Source organism: Megascapheus bottae, chromosome 27, assembly GCF_031878675.1.
Source record: "Megascapheus bottae isolate mThoBot1 chromosome 27, mThoBot2.hap1, whole genome shotgun sequence".
In the NCBI taxonomy this organism is placed as follows: domain Eukaryota; kingdom Metazoa; phylum Chordata; class Mammalia; order Rodentia; family Geomyidae; genus Megascapheus; species Megascapheus bottae.
In genome coordinates, this window is record NC_143535.1 from 21237060 (window position 1) to 21253391 (window position 16332).

Consider the following 16332-nt stretch of genomic DNA (forward strand, 5'->3'; position numbering starts at 1 on the left):
CTCCAGCCAGGAATGTGTACTACAAGTCACTAGGAATTTTCACAGTTTTTCCCATGTCTTTGAATAACCATGGAGACCAATTTGGGGGAATTACAAGTACATGCTAATAAGTAGATAGGTTTGCAAATCCAAATTGACAAATACCGTGAAGAGGGTGTGCTGTTTCCCAGCGCACTTTGTTTTACCAGTAAGCTCTGGAGATGCTACAGGTGGTCTCAAAGAGACTCTCTTCAAAGAGACTATAGTCTTCAATTAGATGTAAAAGGGAAGAAACTGACTAAATCATGAAAACCAAGAAGTATTAACAATTTTCAACTGTAATAGTATTATAATTTATGAATATATAGTAGAAATGAAAAATAGCAGGAGGAAGAGGAAAGGGTTGCTTTCAGTTATGTGGCTGGGGTAAGGAGTTGGAATGTAACGAAAGGCTTGAGAGGTCCTGTAGAGAGTTGGTGGAAGAGGCTAGAGGGAGACGGGTGCATGCAAGAAGGAAATGTGATGAGCCCTTCCAGGAAAAATAAATAAAAGGTGTGTTCTAAAGACTTTGCCATTAGGAGGAGGACTTGTGGTCAAGGAAGAGGCAGAAGGTATGAAGTAAAGCATGATATGAGAGAGACAGAAAAACATAGAGAGTCAAGAGAGCTCAAAGGCTTATGGAGCCAAGAAATGCAAATATGCTGGATTATTGATGTTTCTATCTCTTGAGGCCAGAGATGTCTTCTTGTAGCACCTAACAAAGGACCATATTTAGCATCAATAATTATTGGTTACACTCACTAGGGTCTCTGGGAAAGATCAAGGATATTCCCCATGTCATTTCAGCACTGAAATTTATCATATGTCACAGAAAAATACACAATACAATAGACTACATATTTTCTTGGTCTGAGCTTCATGATTCTAAGATTGTTGCTCTACCTCCAGTTACCACATAGTAATTCCAGGAGGAAATTTAATCCTACTGAGTGGTTTTATGTAAAGCCATGAAAGCTTTGCCCAAAGACTTGTACTGATATCCTTATTGTCCATGCAATGTCATATACTACCTGTCAGTGAAAAGGACACTAGGAGATATATTTGTTATAGTTGGATATCTTGCATTCTCTAACACATTCTTGTCTGTAAGAAAGATGAGGAGAATGGAGTTAGCAAGCAACAAGCTCTGTTCATTAAAGTGAAGTACACACCCAGCCAATGCCTTGGAAGTGGTAGCAATATCACAGGTAGTTGGGCACTGATAGCTACTCTGGAAGCTGAGATCTGAGGATCAAAGTTTCTTGCCAGACTGGGCAGGAAAACCTGTGAGACTGTTCTCTCTCCAATTAACCACCAAAAGGCTGGAAGAGGAGCTATGGTACAAGTGGTAGAAAGCCAATGTTGAACAAAAACAAAGCTAAGGGACAGTACTCAGGCCCTGAGTTCAAGGCCTACTACTGTTGTGTGTGTGTGTGCGTGTGTGTGTGTACACACACACACGCACACACACACAGAGTTAAGAGACTCCCTTGAAGACTTCTATAATATTAGAATGGTGCATATAAGATGATGAAGACCAAATGAGTCAAAAATATCCATTCTTTTTCTTTCCATTAGGTAGCCCCTTCCATTGTAAAACTGCAATTCCAAGAATTAACCCTCCTCTTCAGTTTAAGCAACACACTTAGGCATGTCTGCTCCTAACATTACAGTTTCAATTTGTCTATTTATGAATTCAGTCAGTTATCTAATAAGACTTCAAGCCTTGTAAGTATATCATTTGAAGTAGAAATCTCTCTCTTGCTCTCAAGCAATGGGAGAGACACAATACAGGGGAGCAAGAGCCAGTCTGCAGGGCCGAGACCACTCTTCTGAAAAAGTGACACTGTGCCATGACCTACAGGATCAATGAGATTCAATTAAATAACAGGGTGAAGGAGGGCAAGAAGATTCCACTCCCAACATCCTTTGCAAATGTCAACACATGACAATTAAATCAGGGCAAATGCCACGCTTAAGTGATAAAGGGAGCAAAGAGACCATCTTGGATGTCTTTGTTAATTTATCAGAAACTCAAACCTATTGGAAAGCTTTGTGATATTCTAGCTGCTTAAAGCAATGTCTGGGCCGATGCCAATGTTAGTGCTTTGAGTTGCCTGTAGCCCTCTCAGGCTCTGCACTGCATGTCCTTGGCATTGAGCACTGACCACTGAAGTCTAAAGGGCAGGTAGCAAAGCAGCCTACTGTGTGGCTTGGCTTGAACTTGTATGGAGCAGGTGGCTCTCCACTTGTGGTGGACAGTGAAGCCTAATATCCTCTACGAACCCCTGCCAATTCTGCCCCTCCAGTGAGCCTACCTGCTGGGGTTTGTCCCTGCCATACACAGGCAGATAACCTGGCATCAGCTGCTGTTCCCACTGACCGCAGTGTAGCTGTCCCCAGGTAGCTCTCTCTGCCTGGTTCTCCACATGGCTGGCACAGGGAGCTTTCCAAACACCGATCCATCACACCCTTTGCCTTCTGGGAAACCCAGGTAGCTGCCCTATAGGATAAAGACCAAACCGTCCAGCATGACATAGAGACCCCCTCGCCAACCTACCACTGCCTAAATCTGCACATCTACTTCCCAACACTGCTCTCCAGCTCCCTGGCTCAGCACGCTACTTTCCATTTTCTAAACACAGTGTGCTCATTTTCCACCTCCAAGCACACCCACTTCCCTCTGCAAGGCCCGTTTAGCCTCGAATCTATGCCACTTCTTCTATAACACCTCCCTCAGTGCTTAGTAGAAGTTAGCTGTTCTTTTTCTTTGGGGAAAATAGCTGCGTGTGTTGTTCTGTCATAATGCAATTAGACTGGCAAATATCTACTTGAATATCCTTCATTAAATGCTAGAACCAATTGTAATCCTGTGAGGAGTCTGTGTACTTAACCCAGGGCCTGGTACAGACCAGAAGTCCAAACTCAGGGCTACCTTGGGCTTTGCTATCTGGAGTAGCTTCTGCCTTCCTTGAGGCCTCAATTCAGATCTCCTATTCTTTCCCAAATTACTGCACCACAACGATGTGTCCTTCTCCTGTGAACATGGCAGTATCTGAACCACTGTGGGATACAGTTCTGCCCCACATCCTCATTCCAACTCCAACACTCTCAAAACATAATTTTCCTTTTGTTTATTTGATTGCTTGTTTGATTGATTGTTGTCCAGTTCCTAGGGAATGTGCAGCAAGCAGCTCATTCAGTAACGCAGCTCAGAGATCTTCACACAGATCCTCGGGGAATCTAGGGAATCTGGGGACCCTAATGCCAACCTCGCCTCTGTTGCTCACTTCTGTAGTGAAGAGTGCTTGAGAGGGGTCCAAAGGCTGTGAATTGCTGCAAAAAAATGAGCCCTTTCCCCTCAGCCTCTCCATGCACCCCAGCCTGGGCTAAGAATAGCCAGCGTTGTACTGATGTCCTTCCTACCCCCACGGTCAATGGAAAAGAGAGCGTCTCTGGTGAGCTTCCCGGGACCTGGGGGCTCCTCTGCAATTCCACATCATTCTTTCCCTCTATCACAGTCTCTTCATCTGCTCCTCTTTTGAAAGAAGGCTTGCAAGCTCTCCTTGCCCCTGACAGGTGTGGAGAATGACCCTGTCCTCCACTGGGGGCCATTTGCTTTGATGCTCTGGCTTTCTAGAAAGTCATTTGTATGCAGTCCCATCCCTGCAGCTTCTGCCCAGTGTGTTTTGATGAGCTTCTCACTGCATTCATATTGTCTCAGTCGTTAACCACCCATTTGCAAGTCTGTAATTTACTTTTGATCATTCATTTTATGAGGCACACAGGGTAAAAAGCTGATTCTGTTCTTCCCTTCTCCCCTACCCCCACCCCACTTCCTGAGACCGGTTTGCTGCTAAGGATTGTCTCTAACTCATATACCTTGTGGCCTTTTCATGTCCTTTAGAGTTTGGGGGTACCCAAACTTCCTAGAAGAGATTTTTTTCTCCCATTTCTCCTTCTGATCTGCTTCATTCTTTCTCTTGGCCCCTTACCCCCTTAGAGATTAGTTTCTCTGGGAAATGGAGTCATTGGTAGAGGCAATTATTTGTGGGTTTATTTATATAATAACCGTATTGACAGCAGGAGGAATTCCTAGCAGAACGTACAGGATTGTTCTGCCAGCTAAGCCCCCGGGAGGAGGCGCTACAATGGAGCCGGCCTGGCCACCCCTTCCCAGGCTGACATTTCACAGCCATTTTCTGTTCAGCAGGAAACAGCCTCAGCTCAGGATGAGAAGGCAGTTGCCTGCCCTGCCAAACATGAGCTCTGAGAATCTGGCTGCCTTTAATTCCTTTTTGTGGTCATCAGCATCACCAGTGAATAAAACCTGCTGCCTTTTTTCTCAGGCCAGGAGAGGAAGATTCATTAAACTCCATCTGAGCTTAACTTCTTTAGAGTCCCGTGTGTGTGTGTGTGTGTGTGTGTGTGTGTGTGTGTGTGTGTGTGTGTGTGTTTATTCTCTTTAGGAACTTTTCCAAAAGTAGAAGTGATCCCAGATCTTTGTGGAACCATTTTCAAAGGCATTGACACATAGACATCTAGGGCTTGTGCCCCACAGATGGCACAACCATCATATACTACCAGTGAACCCTCCCCTATCTTCGGTCTCACTTCCAGCCCATCCCCCCACCTCTTCTCTAGCTATAGGTAGGATTGATCCTGTGATTGCATGCTTCTTTCATTGTCTTGTATTGTCTAAGCTGGGCACTTCTATGAATGCAAGGAGGTCTGAGCTCAGGTACACATGTGCAGTCAAATCTCAGCTGCTTGGATTCCAGGAGCTCAGTCTGTACTACTAGGGACTTCTTATGTGAAGAGAAAAGGCAACATCACCCCATTTCCAAAGCACAGGCGATTTGAAATTCAAAGAAGATTGTCATACAATAATGATATCAGTTGATGATCAGATTGCACTGGGCCACACTGCCACACGAAGATGTTTCCTTTTAGAACTGAGTTGAAGTTCAGTCAAGAATTTTTCACTATTGATTAGTTGGTTGGTTTGTTGCTTGTTTATGTAGATCCAGAGTTTGGGCCCAAATGTCTCAAATAACTATCACAGACCATTACAGGAGCTGTGTCCTTTCAGACATTGAGCTGAATGTAAAGTACCTGAACTACAATTAAAAACCAAAAGAAAGCAAATTTAAAAAAAAAGAATTGTTTAGATGGTTTAGATGAAAGGTATTCTTTTTTTTCTTTAGTAAGCTTGGGTATCTTAGACTTCTGAGATACAGATCTCAGCTGTTACCAGCTTCCAGATCAGATTCCTTAATGAGGAAACAACACACCACAGAGACCTTTCTAGGTGGGAAATGCAGCCCCAAGGCATCTCACCCAAGATGAGACTGCTGAGAACATATTTACAGGGCCCAGAGCAAAGCTGCAATTTGCCTCCAAAGTTACTACCACAACTTCAAAATGTGGAGTTTATTCTCAACTTTACTCTGAATGAGCATGTCATTAGGGAAAACATGTTCTTTAAAAGAAATGAGTACAGTAAATGGAACCTATCTTCTTTGCTAATCAGCATCTTTGAATGATAAACATCTTTGAATGATAGTCTTAAAAACCTATTGAGCAAAAAAGATATCTATACCTAGGTCCATTCTCTACAAATAACATTGTAGAATTGTCACCCTGTCCTAACCTTACAACAGTTAAATCATAAAATATATTGCCATACTTTATTATAGATGTCTCTATATCTCTAGGATCTATGACTCTATGGAGTCTGGCACAAATTCTCCACTATATTCTTGCTATCCATCCCAGAGACCTAGCTAACTTTGTCCTCTGTGTAAGCTATTCTTTAATATTTGGGTATTTTTCTCTTTCAAGACCCAAGAAAAGTCCTGTTCCTCATCAGCCTGCTAATAATCATACCCACAATTACCTCTGCTTCTGTGATCAGTCTTTTTTGTTTGTTTGTTTTTGGTTTTGTTCTTTCTTTGTTTTTTCCAGTAGTAGGGCTTGAACTCAGGGCCTGGGCACTGTCATTGAGCTTTTTTCAAGGTTAGTACTTTATACCACTTGAGCCACAGCACCACTTCCAGCTTTTTATGTGTATGTATCAAGGAATCGAACCCAGGGCTTCATGCAAGCTAAGCAAGCACTCTCGCACTAGGCCACAGTCCCAAGACCTGCTTCTGTAATCTTGAGATGATTATATTCATCCTTTCTGCTTTTTTTTTAACACATAGCCACCAAGCAAATTTTTTTCTAGAGACAAATGACAATTTCATTAAAGTCTACTTGATTTTTTCCTCCTTTCCATCCATGTGGCTAGTGATAAATAAGTATGATAGATTTGCTATATAACTCGTTAATATGTTATTTGACTGGCTATGGGGAATTAGCCTCCATCCAGGGTATTTACTTGGATAACAATTTAGTATGGACAGAATGCTGTCATGTGAAAACTTATGCTAAGTGACAATATCTGTATATTCTAATTGGTATTGATTATTCAGCAGCTGGGTCTTAGTGAGAATGAACTCCCTGAACACCAGATGAGAGACTTTGGCTTTTGACTGAGACAAGGAAGCATGAGAAAAACAGAATGAGGAAGTAGAGTAGATTGAGTATACAGTGCAGACTTGCTTAGTAACTCAAAGATCCAATCTTTGCTGCTCTCGGTTTTCCACATCCTGCATATTTGTGGAACATGTATCACGTGCAAATTTCTCAACATGTTGCATATCCACTGACAATGAATGATAAAGGCAAAAGGTAGGCCTTTGGAAATTCTCAGTACAGGCAAGGAATGATCTAGAATCAGCACATCCGGATGCATTGTAAGGGAGACAAATACAAACAAAAGGATGCAGAGAAAGGAGATCATTCTTCCAGGAGAACCTGGAAAATCTCCACAGGCCATGAAATCTTGGATCTGGGTTTTGTGTTTGTCAGATGAGAAACCAGAGAGGAAAGTTCGAGATGGAGAAAACGGCAAAGGCAATAGCAAGACAGAGAGATAACCAGAACCCAGGACAAATTCAGATACTAAACTGGCACAACCAGTAGCCTGGAGAAGCTAAAGAAAAGCACAGTTTGGAGCAAGGGAAATCGGAATAAAAGAAAGAGATCAAGGTCTCAAGGAGTCACAGAACAGAGTCAAGAAGGTTTGCAGGTGGCTAGAAAACCTGATGACAGCTCATTGAGGCTTGACAAAGCCATTCTACATGTAGCCTCTAAGGGAACCTGACTTCCAGAGTATACTCTGTCATACCTGTGGTCTACTGTGTGTGTGTGTGTGTGTGTGCCACCACCATCTGTACAATGTTGCTTCCGGGTCACTACTGACTTCAGAAATGCAGAAACATTTACTAAGTCCCTCCTATGAGGGACTTATACCTTATACCTTATACCTGGGCCAGCAAGAGCAAAGAAGACAAGTTTTAACAGACACAGAGAAGCAAAACTTATTTTCGAGTATGGAGGTTATGATGAGCCTAATGTATAAACATGATCTAAAGATCTGAAAAACCTGCAAATGACTTCATACAGTTTGTATTACTACTTTGCTTATTTATTGTTATTAATGTGGCGACTTGGACTTGCTTAATTAAGCTGGATTCTGTTCTTTTTATTTTTATTCTTTTTCTTTCTTTTTTCCCATTCCTGGGGCTTGAACTCAGGCCTGGGCACTATCACTGACTTTCTTTTTGATCAAGGATAGCGCTTTACCACTTGAGCCACAGCACCACTTTTGGTGTTTATTTTTTATTTTATTTTTTTTTTGCTTAAGTGGTATTGAGGAATCAAACCCAGGGTTTCATGCATACTGGGCAAGCACTCTACCAGTGAGTGAGCCACATTCCCAGCCAGACCCTATTCTTTAGCTCTGTAACATGATCCGTAATGGTCAAATCAGGAGATTCAAGTGCATGTGTGTGTGTGTGTGTGTGTGTGTGTGTGTGTGTGTGTGTGTGTGTGTGTGTGAGCTGATACTGAGGCTTGAATTCTAGGACTAGGCACAGTCCTTTAACCTTTTCTTCTCTGTTCTGGCACTCTGCAACTTGAGCCACACCACCGCTTCTTGCTCTTTGGTAATTATGAGCTAAGAGCCTTCATAGCCTGTCCTTTTTAGACTGGGATTTTCAAATTGATGTTTTCAGATCTCAACCTCCTACAATAAGTAAGATTACAGACATGAGCCACTAGTGCCCAGCAAGACTTTCGAAAAATAATTCTAATATTGCTAATCTTATCTTAGTCTGGCTTAGGACTATAGAGCACAATTGAATCATTTAATCTTCTTTCCTATTTTCAGCAGTCCTTCTCCAAAAGACTAATATCTTTGAATATTCTAACAAAGCATTATTCATTCTTTTATTAAGGTTTTGGCTTAGACACAGGTTCTAGGACCCTTAGAAAGCAGCTGGTAGGAAAACATAAGCATATACTTCAAGAATCTTATGCATTTCTATATAAGTATACATCACAAGAAAATGGAAAATTATTCAGTGTTAACGGAAATACACTTTGAGACTAAATGATTTGGACAGACTTTCCAACTTGTGCAGTCAGCCCTCCATATCTGAAGGTTTTGTACCTGCAAGGGCAACCAGCCATGAGCAGAAAAAATTTCTTTAAAAAAATGTGCCTGTACTGAATACGTAAGGACTTTTGTCTCGCCATTATTCCTGAAACAGAACAGTAAAACGGCCAGTTACATAGCATTTGCATTGTTTTAGACATTATAGGCAATAGAGCGATGATTTAAAGTATATGAGAGGACTGTGTAGGTAATACTCATGTACTGTACTTTTTAAAATAAATAATTATCTTTAAGTGGTTATACAAATGGGTTTCAATTCAACATGTCAGTTTATGAGTACGATGCATCTTTATTAATGTCACCCTTTTGTTGGTCCCCCCATTTCTGCCAGCCCCATCCATCCCATCAAGTTGCCTGGCTTCATTTTTTTTATATACGTACAATGAATATTACAACTATTTTGGCCTACCTTTCCTCTCTCCATATGTCTGCTCCCTGCCAACAAAACATGTTTCAACTTCTTGGTATTGATTTTGTTAAACTGTAAGTTCTTCAAAGGAATTATACCACTGGAAACCTGCCTTATGTCTTCCCACACTTTAGTAAATGTGTATTTCTGTGTATATAGATGTATATGTATATGTAGATGGTCATGTGTATATGTGTTCGTATACATTTACAATTTAGAAATAACTTCCAACTATGAGAGAAAACATGAATCTATGTATCTCTTGTCTCTCTGAGCCTGAATGACTTCATTTAACCTAATATTTTCCAAGTCCATCTATTTTCCTATAAATGATAAAATATTACTTCTGATGGACAGATGAGTAAAATCTCACTGTGTATGTTTGTGTATGTGTGGCTATATCACACTTTCTTGATCCACCCATTTATTGCTAGGCAACCATACCACTTATATGAGGGACTTTAGCATCTACAGATTTTGATATTTGTGGGTCCAGGAATGAGTCCCTCTAGTGAATGTTGAGTGGTAATTGTTTACTACGCTGTCCACTGCCACTACCCTCCTTTTCTAACATTTTGTCTGAATTACTCTTTTCTGCTATGAAATAGGGGGAAAGTTGATAAAGCCATAATTATGGACCTTGTTTCTTTGCTCGGCCTGTGATCTTCTTTCCTTGAATAAAATTGTACTTGATGTCCCCAGTTCCATTTCTCACATACTTGTGTATTTGACAAGCCAGGTGGCCATGCACCTGTTTCTTCTGCAAGATGTCCTAGCTAGGTCAGTACTCATATAGCCACGTGCTTTAAGGAAGATTGGTCCCTCCAAGACCTAGGAATGCAGCCTGTTTTACTAAGCCAGCAAGTGCCAGACTCTTTAGACTGAAGATACCTATACATCCTTCAAAAATAACTAAGGACTTCAAGAATATTTTCTTTATATGGACTACATTTCTTGATATTTACCATAGTAAGACAAAAACTAGAGATGTTAAAAAAATGTGTAATTTTATTTTATAAGAACAATAATAAGCCCAGTGCCTGTTAACAGAAATACCATATTTCTAATGAAAAATAGCTACATGTTTCAAAACAATTTGGTGAGACAAGAGGCACTAGTTTGCACTTTTGTAAATCTCTCTAATGAGTGGCTTAATAGAAGACAGCTGGATCCTCATCACCATTTCCCCAGTCAATCTGCTCTGCTGTTTGTTTTGTTTGATGACTATGAAGAAAATCTAGCCCTTAATTATACAGGTATGTAATTTTAAAAGAAGAAAACAAGAAATATTTCCTTTGCAGGTAATGCAAGATATTCTTCTTTGATAGTATAAACCTTGACAAGTGCTCATTTAGCTTAGTTGCAATGTGGAAATTAAATTGAGCCAATGAACTCTGCATATTCAGTTCCACTTACTTCCATTGATTGATCTTGCAGTTCAAATAAACCATTTACTCATGTATGATTTTGCAACAGCATGTCTTGGTCATTTGGAAAATAACAATTCACTACTTTAACAGACCATCTAAATGTTGACTTATTTTACTTGCTATTATTTTAATAACCACCACATTTGTGAATAGCAGCACTAATTTCATCAGAAATATCACTAAATATTTTTAAAAGTCAAGCTGACATAGATACCAATTTTCCCCAAATTCAAAGTCTTCATTTGAAACCCGAACAGGCAAAGTCAGGTCAGCTGTTGTCTTTGTGGTGACTCATCACATTCATTTTTTTAAAACACAGTATCTGCCAAAATACCCATGTCAGCATAACCATCCTTTATTTGTCTGTTGTCCTTTCAAGGAAAAATGGTGTTCTGTAACATCAGTGAGTCTTCCAGCTTACAACTCAATCACACAAGTATTTTGCCTGGAGACAACCCCATCATACTTCAGAAGTGTTTGTGTGCCCTGCTCAGTTGGCCAGGCAGAATATTAAAAAGATGTCTTCAAGTGCTGGGAGTTAATGAAATTAGCATAAGAACGTTTTTAAACAAAACAGGCATTTTCTCGACCGTGAGTATCCATGAATGATGTTCTGGCCACAGGCACACTTGAATGTCATGATCTTGATTCATGCATGTGGGCGTAGATGAACTGTTTACCTACCTTCCACTTGCTGATTTAATCCCGGGCATGGGAGGCAACTTTCACATATCAATAGTGGAGAAACATCTCAAAAACAAATATACAGATATTTAATTTCTAGATATCATTAGTGTCTGTGATTCTGGAACTACAGAAACCATCTAGCAATCTTGAGAGAGGAGAAAACCAGGACAATCAGAAAAATAGATCATAAATCTTGGGTCTCCTGCTCTCTATGAACTCCTAGGAGATAATATCTTATTGGCCATAGCATGTCTTGCTTTGCTTTGTTTTGTTGGTCTTAAAGCTTGAACTCGGAGCCTAGGCAACTGTCCTTGAGCTCTTTTGCTCAAGGCTAGTGCTCTACCACTTGAGCCACAGGACCACACCGGTTTTTCAGTGGTTAATTGGAGATAAGAGTCACATGGGGGACTTTTCTGCCTGGTCTGACTTCAACCCATGATCTTTATATCTCAGCTTTCTGAGTATCTAGGATTATAGGCATGAGCCACTGGCACCTGGCTAGTCAAATCTTTTTTAATTGGGTATTTTTTTTGCTTGAAATGATACAGTCCTTGACCTTGTAGCATTTTGCAAACTACCTGGGCTGAATATTAAGATATCTTTTATGTAGAGTCAGTCTTCCCACTTAAGTTATAAATTGCTTGAGGGAAGAGACACTGAGGGAAAACTGCTTTGCACGTGATAAACAAAGGCAGAGAATATCAAATGAGTGATTGGCTTAACTCAAATGACTTTTCCTATAACTTAGTGCTCTGGTTTCACCTTGCAGGTTTCCTACAAGAGCTTAGACAAATACCTTTCATTTCATATAACATAGATTCTTCTCCTTAGGGGACTCATCATTTAGATTGTCTTGGGCCCACATCCTCCAGATAATTCTCTTCGTAAAATTTTACTTATTATCTGCCCTATCCTTTACGTCCTTAGTCCCCATGCCAAAGAATCAGGCAGGCACACTTACCACCCCCACAAAAAAGCCACAGAAACACTACAACAAATTCAGTTATGAAACAAACATAATGACTATTGAAGTAGATAGAACACACTACCAGTATGTCCTGGAAAAGTTTTAAGTGCAAATCCATTTATCTCACCCACAAACATGGAAATTTGTTCTTGTTTCTTGAACAGATCTTGGCTCTTTAAGGTGTCTTACTGACTGGCACTCCTGACACATGCCCGTTACCCTAGCTACTCAGATGGCTGAGATAGGTTTAAAGCTATTCTGAGCAGAAAATCTCATGAGATTCTTGCCTCCTTTTCACCATCAAAAAGCTGCAAGTGGAGTTGTGGCTCAAGTGATAAAATACTAGCCTTGAGGGCAACAAAGAAAGCCAAGCAAGATCTAGAAACTCTGAGTTCAAGTTCAGTATTGGCATACACAAACACACACACACACACACACACACACACACACACACACACAAACGATGCCCACATTTCTGTATCTCATCTCTGGAACATTTCTGCCATGTCTCTCACTTCGTGTATTAAAGCTTCGATATAACCAAGGACTTCCTTTTAATCAGTTATCCAAAATCTATAATCTGCCTTTTTTAGGATGTGTGACTTGGTCTATGAACTTGACCACCCTATAACATCATCTTCATCATTTAGAAAATAGAAAAGAATAATAGTATCTACTCCAGGCAGCAATTATAAAATTAAATGAATTAGTAAACCTAAGGCACTTCAGAAAATGCCTAGCACCTCTTATGTGCTGAACAAGAATTAGTTATAATTATATTTTTGGTAATCATTGTTAACAGCATTGTTAAACTTCCTGAATCTGTTGAGTCTGCACCCTTTTCTATAGGGTTATAATCTCCCATTCTCAACTTCAGGCTAGTATCACGGAGCTATTAGCAATTGCTGCTATTTTCCTAGTCTACTCTTGAGGTATATGAAAAAGTCAGGAAAACAGCAAGCTGTCTATACAGTTTCCAGGGAAGATGACAATTTCATGGCATTTGTTTCTTGTTATTTCCATCATATCTATATTTAGGATCCATTTTTTCTCCTTTGCCTTCACTTTCTTCTTTGGGCTACTCCCATCTCTTTCTTATCTCTCTATCACCAGTGATCTCTCTCCATATTTGAGTTTCATCCCATTTATGTTCTAACAACATTCAGAGGAATAACAGATTTATCCTTGTCATTTTTATTGACTTTGTGGTCAGAGTTAGAATCTCAAGCAATTGATTTTTGTTTGTGTATGGTTTTGATATACCGCAATTCAGTCATTTTCCAAAAGGACAAAGGGTCTCTAGCAAATGGTGGGTTTCCACTGCTTGATCAAACACAAGCTAAACTCTTAAGTTAAAAAAATTCACAATTTTCACAAGAGTACTTTGAAAATTGAGAGAAACATTTTTTCTCCTCTTTGGGCAAGGAACCTGGTTGATTCTTTCTGACCCTCTAAAGATTTAAAGCAGCCTGAGGGAGAAGGTTCCAGAAAGAACCAAAGCTTATTAATCAATAAATACCACAATGCCCAATCCCACTGCCTGTAAAGGTTCACTTTCCTTCCAAAAGCTACTCCCTATAAAAGTGTTTCTCCTCCAGTTCCTCTTTGAGGATCTTTCCACATTTAATTTATTGTTCCTGTCTCTTTCTTCTCCATTGCCAATGCTTTTATTAGCTACATATCCTCATCAGTTTACCTGTTTTCTGATCTTTGTAAATCCATCTTCACCTAGACATAAAAAAGAATTTTCCTTAGAGTCTATTATACCTCAGTTAATTCATTTGTAACCACCTGACTTAAAGATTTGTAGGTGCATTCTAGTTTCCACAGATTAGCAAAGCAGGAAACTTTTGTTTCTCTGGCTTTTTCAAAGTCTTTCCATTTCATTACAAATGGTATAATGTCATTCTTTCCAATAGAAGGGTAAAGTTCCATTGTGTGTGTCTTCCATGTGTTCTTGACCCATTCCTTGTTTGTGCTCTATGGAATACATGCCCAAGAGTGGAATTACTGGGTCATGGGGTCATGGTTCTTTGTTTAGTTTTATAGGAAACCTCCCTACTGCTTTCCAGAGTGGCTGAACAAGTTCACTTTTCTTACCAAGAGTGAATTAGAGTTCTCACCAGCATCTATTATTGTTTGTTTGCTTGATAATGGCCATACCAACTGGGATGAGCTGGAACGTCAGTTTTAATACTTTAGAAAGACTTAGTCAAAGCCCAGCAAAATAAGTACCAGGAAATGGGCACTTACAAGAGGGAGGATGGGACCAAGAATCCATTGTATATACCACAAATTTAGGGAAATAAGGGAAGGGGTAGGTAGAGTGGGAGTAAAAATGTTGAAGGGAATGACACAGATCAAGACGCGTTGTATACATAAACTTCTTTGTTGAATGCCAACTCCTTCATGCAACTACTTTAAAATAATAAAAATATGGGCCTGGAGCTTGGCCTAGTGGTAGAGTGCTTGCCTAGCATGCACAAAGACCAAAGTTTGATTCCTTGGTACCACATATAGAGAAAAAAGCACCAGCTGTGGCTCAAGTGGCAGAGTGCTAGCCTTGAGAAAAAAGCTCAAGGACAGTGCTCAGGCCCTGAGTTCAAGCCCCAGGACTGTCAATAAATAAATAAGTAAATAAAAATATCTTACATGATTTTCCAGCTGGACATTTGTGGCTCTTGCCTATAATCCTAGCTGTTCAGGAGGCTGAGATCTGAGGATTGTTATTTGAAATCAGTCCAGGCAGTTCATAACTCCATCAGACTCTTATCTCCAATTAATCACAAAAAATCCAGAGGTGAAGCTGTGACTCACTGTGGTACCAGCCAGCCTTGAGCACAAAACCTCAGGGACAGAGATCAGGCCCAGAGTTCAAGCCCCAGGACCCACCTATAACATTTTTTTGTTGATGGTGGTGGTGGTGCTTTTTATCTCTGACTATTCTCAGCACTCGGTTCAGCTGAAATTTAGGATAATTTTCTTTGGGTATAGTATGATCAGTATCATCTGTTCCCCAAATTGGAATACATGAGGTATTCATAATTAAACCAAGATTTTGAATATAAAATTGGGACAAACTGGAAAACATAATCACCCTCTTATTTGCAGATGGATATTACTGTCTTCACTGTGAGGTGATGATCTAAGCCATGTTCTCTGAGCCATTCTGGGTTTAGTGTCTTAAGCAGCTCAGTAACACATAGTTTGAAACCCTCCATGGTGGCCAGCAGAATTATCTTTAAATCTACCCAGTCTGAGTTCTATAATATTAAACTCTTTGCTGCCCCCGTGTGGTATATTTTATTTTCGCGAGCTCTCCTTTGGGCAAGAACATTCTACCCTCTAATCCAAATAAACAAAGGGAAATGAAGGGCTTCTGTGAGAAAGAGGAAAAGAACAGTATGTAAATGAAAGCAATAATATTGCTGAAAATTAGGATCCCAAGATCACTTTCCCTTTCACTGATCCAAAAAACTTATTTTCCTGCACCTCATGCTTTCTTCTCACAAGGGTCACTGTGGCCTTATTCTTGTTTTCATTCTCAAAATATAGGTAGGATTTCCACCTGTGTGGAAACTCAGTGGATCCTATGGGGTGAGAAATGGGTTAATGCTTGTATCTTTGAGGTTTAAAAGGCCTGTGAGCTTTGTAGGGAGGTGCTTATGGGTTAACGGATGGTTAGTGGAGATCCACTGAAAGTGGTAAACTAAGAAGTGGTTGAGCAAAATGATAGCAAGGCAAAACCCAGAGTATTTCCTAGTCAATAAAGCACATTCCCAGTGGAACAGGAAAAAAGAAGGAGCCAAGCAAGAGGGTACTCCAGGAAGGACCATCTACCAAATATGAAGAAGTAAAAGACACCACCATCAGAAAGTGCTTTAAAGGAAATATTCATCCAGTATTCCTAAGCACCCATTCCCAGAGTCCAAAACAGAAAGATCACCTTAATCCCTAACTTTCCAGCCCATGCAGCAAATGTATTACCAGAACATTAAGAGCAACTAAACAACCGTAGTCCTTGTGTCTGGCAAGAGAATTCAGGCAAGACCTGAACATAACTAAAAATGATAGCAAAGTGTATTAGAAAAATAATTCAAGACAGAAAGAAGCATGTGGTATAAATATGCCATGGAAAAGGTGACAATTCAACCTGTCTGCTATCTTTGGCTGTCTTCCGCCATCCTCATTACAGAGCTTGGTCTTGGGTTAAATAAAGAGAATGGGTAGCTTTTGATTAATGAGCCTCCTTTCT